Raw genomic sequence first — 8,613 nt, 5'->3', positions numbered from 1 at the left:
GTAGTGACTGTTGGCATGTCTGCATCGGAATGTTGCGTGTGTGAATGTCTGCGTGATCTGTGGTGCTTATGTTTGGATGAGCTTCTCTTGGGTGTTGAGGTGTGTGCAGGCTGGTCTGATGGTGTGGGTGGGACAGGCAGAGGAACAGGAGACTGGGAGGAGGGAGTTAGTAGAGGCAGGCAGGAGACAGGGACAATGGCTGCCGTCAGTGCTGAGGCCAGAGCCTGGAACGATCGCTGATGGGCAGCCTGACCCGAATGAATGCCCTCCAGGTACGCATTGCTGCGATGAACCTCCCTCTCCACCCCCTGGATGGCATTCAAAAGGGTAGTCTGCCCAACAATGAGCGTTCGGAGGAGGTCAATGACCTCCTCACTGAGGGCAGCGGGGGTAACAGGGGCAGGGCCTGAGGTGCCTGGGGCGAAGGAGATGCCCGGCTTCCTGGCAGAGCGGGCACGGGGCGAACGCTGAGGGGCTGCTGGGAGGGCGGAGATGGTGCGCTGGGTGGCGGCTGTACCTGTAATGGCGGGGGGCAGGGATGGTGCCACCCCCGCAAGGGAGCCCCCTTCCGAGGACGTGTCCGTGTCGCTGCAGGCTCCAGTCGTCCCCGTCGTGGAGCTCCCCTCGCCCTCCGTCTCACTGGTCCAGTCTGACTCTGTGGCATGGCCCTCCTGGGCCATGTGAGATGCAGCTCCCTCCTGCCCCGATGCCACTTCTCCTCCGCCTGATGATGCTGATGCACACAAGCACAGAAAGACAAACAAAAAGGGGGGGGGAGAGAGAAATAAAGGGATATTGAGTACATGGATCTCCGGTACAGTTAGCGGACATGACAGACACAGATGCCCCCTGCACTAAGTTGCGCACTTGGGGTCCGCTACGCATTCCGTGGAACATGCCCTACACGCCTAGAGTTGACAACTGCACCCATGGATGACACGGCCCAGGGATGGCTGTACTGACAAACTACTGAGGGTGGTGGCTGGGGACACAGGGGCTTACGGGGGTGCCCAGCCTACAGATATCGCCCTGGCCTAGGGGGACCCCCAGCCCTCCTCCCCCAACCAGACACCTCCACTGCGCGACAACAGAGTAGATAATGCTTGTACTCACCCCCTTGTGTCTGCTGTGCTGCCCTCACGCGCCCATCCAATTCAGGGTAGGCCACCGCCAGGATCCGGAACATCAGGGGGCTCAGTTGACGGCAGGCACCCCGCCTACGTTGGGAGGCCATCCCCAGCAGAGACTCGGCGGTCTTCTTGGTCCCGCGGCGGATGTCCTCCCACCTCTTGCGGCAGTGGGTACCCCGTCGATGGTGGACCCCCAGGGTCCGGACTTCCTTGGCGATGGCACGCCAAATCCCGATCTTCTCATGGGCGCGGACCTATGTGACACGTACAGGGAGGGAGAAATACCACGTTCAAGTTTGTCAGCATTTTCCTTTCCAGTGGCCCAACGCCCCCCATCCCCGCCAGGCCCCCCGCCATGCCCCCCGCCAGGCCCAACATGCCCCCCATCCCCGCCAGGCCCCCCGCCATGCCCCCCGCCAGGCCCAACATGCCCCCCATCCCCGCCAGGCCCCCCGCCATGCCCCCCGCCAGGCCCAACATGCCCCCCATCCCCGCCAGGCCCCCCGCCAGGCCCAACATGCCCCCCATCCCCGCCAGGCCCCCCGCCATGCCACCCGCCAGGCCCAACATGCCCCCCATCCCCGCCAGGCCCCCCGCCATGCCCCCCGCCAGGCCCAACATGCCCCCCATCCCCGCCAGGCCCCCCGCCAGGCCCAACATGCCCCCCATCCCCGCCAGGCCCCCCGCCATGCCCCCGCCAGGCCCAACATGCCCCCCATCCCCGCCAGGCCCCCCGCCATGCCCCCCGCCAGGCCCAACATGCCCCCCATCCCCGCCAGGCCCCCCGCCATGCCCCCCGCCAGGCCCAACATGCCCCCCATCCCCGCCAGGCCCCCCGCCAGGCCCCCAAGCCAGCCAGTGGCCCCAAATCCAGATTGAATTAAACTCACTTGTTGGTCTGGAGGACCGTAGAGTAGCGCATACTGGGGGAGGACCCCATCCACGAGTTTCTCCAACTCCTCTCCAGTGAAGGCAGGGGCCCTTTCCCCAGGTGCAGCAGCCATTGTCCCTTCCAGACCGAGGTCACAGCAACACTTGCAGTATAGGTCCTCTCCTGTGAAAGTTCAAGTCGCAAGTGGATAAGTAGATAGAAAATGGCGGTGACGTCCGCGGCGGTGCGTACCGCGGCGGTGCGTCCCGCCACCGCCGGCGCCCTTCGCCATTGGCTCCTGAAACCCATAGGCTTCAATGTTAACCAATGCGGCTTTGCGCCGCGGTCTTCGCCCGCCGCCCGCCGCGGTGTGCCACGCCAGCGCATTGACCTCACATCCCATTGTCACACTTCACAGGTCAGGCAGCCGCCATTTCCAGGGCCCACAGGGCTCAATTTCAACTGCGTCACACAGGCCTAGGCCTTGCATAGCCACTCAGACACGCCATTCACTGCATAGAGAATCGTATACTGTGCTAGCTGTGAGTACGTACCTGTGGGTTGCTTGACTGTGTGCTCCATGTTGTCCTTCCTAGGCACCGTCCGCTGGGTTGGGCGTGGAGACGGATGAATCCTCCCGTGTACCGACCGCTGGTGGACCTGTCGACAATGGAAGAACGCCACATTATCCTGACCTACCGTCTTAACCGTGCCACTATCCATGAACTGTGTGCCCAGCTGGAGCCCGACCTGATGTCCCCCATCCGCCAACCCACAGGGATTCCCCCTCTGGTGCAGGTCATGTCAGTACTCCATTTCTTGGCAAGTGGGTCATTTCAGACAACCGTGGGAATTGCTTCTGGGATGTCTCAGCCCATGTTTTCGAAGGTGTTATCCAGAGTGTTGTCTGCCCTGATGAAATCCGTGAGGAGCTACATCATTTTCCCTGAGGTGGGCGAATTGGCTACAGTGAAGGGTGATTTCTACGCCCTTGGACATATTCCCAACGTAATTGGTGCCATTGATGGGACCCATGTGGCTTTGGTTCCCCCAAGAGACAGGGAGCAGGTGTACAGGAACAGAAAAAATTACCATTCAATGAACATCCAGGTGGTGTGTTTGGCTGACCAGTACATCTCGCATGTAAATGCCAAATTCCCAGGGTCAGTGCATGACGCCTACATCCTAAGGAATAGCAGCATCCCTTACGTGATGGAACAGCTACAGAGACACCGTGTATGGCTAGTGGGGGACTCTGGGTACCCCAACCTGTCGTGGCTACTGACCCCAGTAAGGAATCCCCGGACCAGGGCAGAGGAACGGTACAATGAGGCCCATGGGCGTACTAGGAGGGTGATCGAACGCACCTTTGGCCTCCTAAAGGCCAGGTTTCGGTGCCTGCATATGACAGGTGGATCCCTAATGTACTCACCTAGGAAGGTGTGTCACATCATCGTGGCCTGCTGCATGCTTCACAACCTGGCTTTGCGCCGCCAGGTGCCTTTCCTGCAGGAGGATGGTCGAGACGGTGGTGTTGTGGCAGCGGTGGAACCTGAGGAGAGTGACGAGGAGGAAGACGACGGGGCTGAAACAGACAACAGGGACAGAATCATTGAACAGTACTTCCAATAGGACACAGGTAACATTTCAAAGATAATTTAGTAAATGTTAACTACTCTCCAGCATCTCTGCTGCCTGTCTATTTGCCCCAGTGTATGATGACTGAGTTGTGGCTTTTCCCTCCCTATTTCAGATCTGGGGTCCCCACTACGAGTCCTGTGCTTCGTTTCCCCATGGACTACAGCTTTGTGGCAGCTGTTTGTTGACTTCACCATGTACAAGGACATATTTGCACTGTCATGTCAATTACAATCTATTGAAATCACAGCCAGACTCCAGATATTTTGGTGCAAAATAGGTGTTTATTTAAGTGCTCAAAATGGGATGGGTGGTTTCAAGTGGGTGGGGGCTATGGTGAAGGAATGTCCATGGCAGAGTCCAGAGTAACAGTCACACAGGTGCATTGTCCAGAGGCCTGTGGAGAGATGGAGCATGGGCAGTTCAAGGATGGACAGGGTGACAATGTGGGACAGTGGGATGACATCAGGTGGTATCCATTGCTGGCGGGGGTCTTGACATCCTACTCTGTCTTCTTGCGAGATCTCAGGGCCCTCTTGCGGGGTGGTTCTTCTCCTGCAGGAGGTGGGGGTCTGGTGGGCTGCTGCTGTGCGGGGGCCTCCTGTCCACTAGTGCCGGCGGAGGTGGTTGGCTGTTCTTGGTCCAGGCTAGTGGCAGGGGCCCTTGGGTGTTGTTCAGTGTCCGCCCTGGTGTTTACGAGGTCCTGCAGCAGCCCTACCATGGTAACCAGGGTGGTGTTGATGGCTCTGATGTCCTCCCTGTACCCCCGATAGTGTTCCTCCTGCAGTGCCTGGATCTCCTGGAACCGGGCCAGTACCGTCGCCATCGTCTCCTGGGAGCGGTTGTATGCTCCCATGATGGTGGTGAGGACCTCGTGGAGAGTGGGTTCCCTGGGCCTCTCCTCCCCCCCCTGTCGCACAGCTGCCCTCCGAGTTGCCCTGTTTCCCTGGGCCTCTGCCCCCTGGCCGGTGTGCCCACTACCACTGCCCCCAGGTCCCTGTTGTTGTTGGGGTGGTGGGTTATCCTGGGTGCCCTGTAGTGGTAGACACACCGCAGATTGACGCGCCCTGGAGACAGAGGCATGGGCCCGCTGGGTGGGAGCTGTGCTGGTGTTCCCAGAGGGGTTAGGGTCTGTAGTGGCCTGGGCCTGGGCCTGTGTGAGGGGAACCGACTGTCCAGAGGTCCCCGATGGTCCGGGCTGGTCATCGGTGTCCAGGTCGACAGAGCTGCTGTCATCGCTGACGGCCTCTTGGGTGGGGGGTGTGGAGAATTCTGGCCCCTCCGCCGCGGTGTGTTGACGGTCGGGTCCTGCAGGGGTATAGAGGTATGGTTATAGTTTCAATGAGTGGCATATGGGTGTATCTGTGGGTTCTCGTGTCCCCAAGTGCTGGCATTCGTGTGTGGGGGCTTTGGTGAGGGTGGCTTGTGGGGGGGATGTGTATATGCATTGGGCATGCTTTGGTGATGGGTGTCCATGCTTAGTGGACGCATGCAGGCCTAGGTTTTGGGATGTGTGGGTTGTGATGGTGAGACATTGGCGGGGAATAGGTGTGCTGGGGGTGAGGATGGTGGTGGGGGTGAGGATGGTGGTGGGGGTGAGGGTGGGGGTGAGGATGGGGGTGGGGGTGAGGGTGGGGTTCGAGGATGGGGGTGAGGGTTGGGGTCTGATTTGGCATGCAGGTGGGGGGGAAGCAGTATTGAAGCTTCAACTTACCAGTATCCATTCCTCCGCCGACTCCTGCGAGGCCGTCAGGATGCAGGATGTTCAAGACTTCCTCCTCCCATGATGTGAATTGTGGGGGTTGAGGTGGGGGTCCTCCGCCAGTCTTCTGCACGGCGATGTTGTGCCTGGATACCATGGAACGCACCTTCCCCCGTAGGTCGTTCCATCGCTTCCTGATGTCTTCCCGATTTCTGGGGTGCTGTCCCACTGCGTTCACCCTGTCGACAATCCTCTGCCATAGCTCCGTCCTCCGGGCAATGCTGGTGTATTGTATCTGTGTGCCGAACAGCTGGGGCTCTACCCGAACGATTTCCTCCACCATGACCCTGAGTTCTTCGTCTGTGAAGCGGGGTTGTCTTTGGGGAGCCATGGGGTGGTGTGTATGATGTGTGGGGTGGAGTATGTGTATTTAAGTGAGTTGAGTGTGGTGGTGTGTGTTGTTTTGTGTGTGGATAGTGTGTGGGTGATGGTGTTGAGTGGCTGTGGCTGTTATTTTTTGGATGCTGGTGTCTCGCTCTTGCCTTCTTTATGAATTTTTTAGCGTAGGGGTTTGTGGGTGATGTGGGTGTGTGTTTTATATTGTATTGTGTGTGTGGGAGTGGTGTGTGTATGTGTATCAGGTGTGTGGGATTCAAATCGTCCAATGTGGCTGAGTTTTGTTCGTTTGTGTGTATTCTGACCGCGGCGGTGTGTCCCGCCAATGGAATACCGCGTTTGAATGACCGCCGCGTGGATTCGTGGGTCGTAATGGCATGGGCGCATTTCTGTTGGCGTGGCGGTGGAGGTTTTGTCACCTCCACCTTTCCGCCGACCGCTGGTCTGGCGGTCTGTTGTGGCGGTCGGATTTTCGGAGGTTTGCCTTCTGCGGGTCAGAATGACCGTGGCGGGTTTCCGCGACCGCGGCGGGATTATGGAGGATTTCTGACCGGCGGTAGGCGCCTTTTACCGCCGAGGTCAGAATGACCCCCCAAATGTCCTTTCGACAACCCTTCTTGTCCTCCTATGAACCTCATTGTACTGTTCCACAGCCTTGGACCTTGGATTCCTCATCGGTGTCAGTAGCCAGGAGAGATTTGGATAACCTGAATCACCTCTGGATAGGGTAAACCAACATTTACATTCCACAATGTCACATACAGACTGATTAGGAAGGCTTGGGTAACAGTGATGTCATACTCACTGATGAGGTAGGCCCTCACTCTTTGTAGAGGCGCCATTAACCGTGAGATACTGCTATTCCTGAGCATGTACGATTCATGGACAGACCCTGGAAACCTTGCAGTCACCTGTGAGATGTACTGGTCAGCTAAGCAGACCATCTCCACATTCATGGATTGAAAGCCCTTACGGTTCCTGTACACTTGCTCATCAGCGCTGGCTGGTATTAATGCAATGTGTGTGCCATCTATGGCTCCAATCACATGAGGGATATGTCCCAATGCATAGAAATCAGCCTTCACACTGGGCATCTCTACAGGTTTGGGATATTGAATGTAGCTGTCCATATGAATGACTAAGGCGGACAAGACTTTCCCCAACACATTGCTGAACATAGGTTGAGACATGCCTGTTGCCATTCCCACTATCTCCTGGAATGAGCCAGTGGCCAAGAAATGGAGGATGGAAACCACCTGTACAGTTGGAGGAATGGCTGTAGGTTGCTGAATGGCTGGCATCAGATCAGACTCCAACTGAGTACACAGCTCCCTGATTGTAGCACGGTTCAGTCGATAGTGGGAGATGATGTGGCATTCTTCCATCATTGCCAAGTCAACTAGGGGCCGGTACACAGGTGCACGCCTCACCCTCCAGAGTGGTCGGCATCTACACATGGCATACAACACAAGTATGTCAATGATTACCATTCATGCATCCTACTGCAGGGTGACAAACCGTGAATCAACATCACATATGCCACCACTTGTTGCATGCACAGCAGACTTCAATGTGTCGAGACGTTGTAATTCCCATGTCAGTTGGACATACATCTTTTATTTACAATGGATGACAAAAGTGAGATGCTTTTCTATCACTGCTACTGTACAGTCACCATCAAAATGTAAGAGCATTCCCACAATGTCATGTTGTCATTACCAGAATATGTGCACACTCCAGGTTCATGCTGCCTAATTGTACTTAACACTGTCCCAGGGAGTACCTCATCACATATCCCCGTAGGAAATAAGTAGTGACTTAATTAATAAATGTATTCATTACAGTTGTATTGCAAAATGGCTGATGCCTGTCCTGCATGCAGGGGACAGATGTCAGTGAGCTAATTCCCGCTGGCGTATGCCGTCATGGCGGTAGACGGTCAGAACCGCCATGCAACTCCTCATTGGTTAACATTGATGTCCAAGTCATAGAGGGAACAATGATGGCTACTGCCGGTGGTGACAGTGTAGACCGCTGCGGCCAGGACTGCCATTTTCTACAGTGGATCTCACTTGACTCCCGACTCTCCAGCCATTAAGACCTCCACTGAGTGTGGTGCTGTGTTGTGTTCCTGGGAACCACAATGGCACGTGTTACAGGGGATAGGGCCCCTGCTTTCACCTCTGAAGAACTAGAGAAACTTGTGGATTGGGTCCTACCCCTGTACACAAAGCTGAATGGGGCTCCAGAACAGCAGGTGGGTTGCTTAATGGTTATGTATGTTGCTACGTGGGTATGTGAGTGTGTAATAGTACATGTATGCAGGACATTACAGTGGAGGGTGTACCTACGGATATGACTGCTAGAAATGTGTGTGAAGTCGTGTATGATGCTGATTAGTGTACTGTTGGTAGGCCTATGAATGGTGTAGGTTGTTGTGCCTACATTAATGTGCCTTTCCTTCTATGTCTCCCATGTAGGTCAGCGTCCATCAGAAGAAGGGATTGTGGAAAGCCATCGCCAAGGAAGTGTGGACCCCGGTGGTCTATACCAGGCGGAGAATCCACCGCAGGAAGCGGTGGGGGACTCTGAGACACAGAGGCCTAGTTGGGGATGGCCTCACAACGAGGAAGGGGTGCCCATCGGACCCTGACCCTCCTGATGGCCCACATACTGGCGGTGAACTACCCAGAGTTGGATGGGCACTTGAGGGCAACACAGCAAGCTCAAGAGGCTGAGTGACATAGTACATGTCCTGTACAGTTTACAATGGACTGGATGGATGTTTTAGCCATGGAATCAAGGATGTAAACTGTATCTATAACAGTTAATTTAGGTAGGATACAGTTGTGCTGAGAACAGAAGTAGCTGTGAGA

This window comes from Pleurodeles waltl, chromosome 5 (assembly GCF_031143425.1).
Source record: "Pleurodeles waltl isolate 20211129_DDA chromosome 5, aPleWal1.hap1.20221129, whole genome shotgun sequence".
NCBI lineage: Eukaryota > Metazoa > Chordata > Amphibia > Caudata > Salamandridae > Pleurodeles > Pleurodeles waltl.
This window is presented reverse-complemented; position numbering follows the sequence as displayed.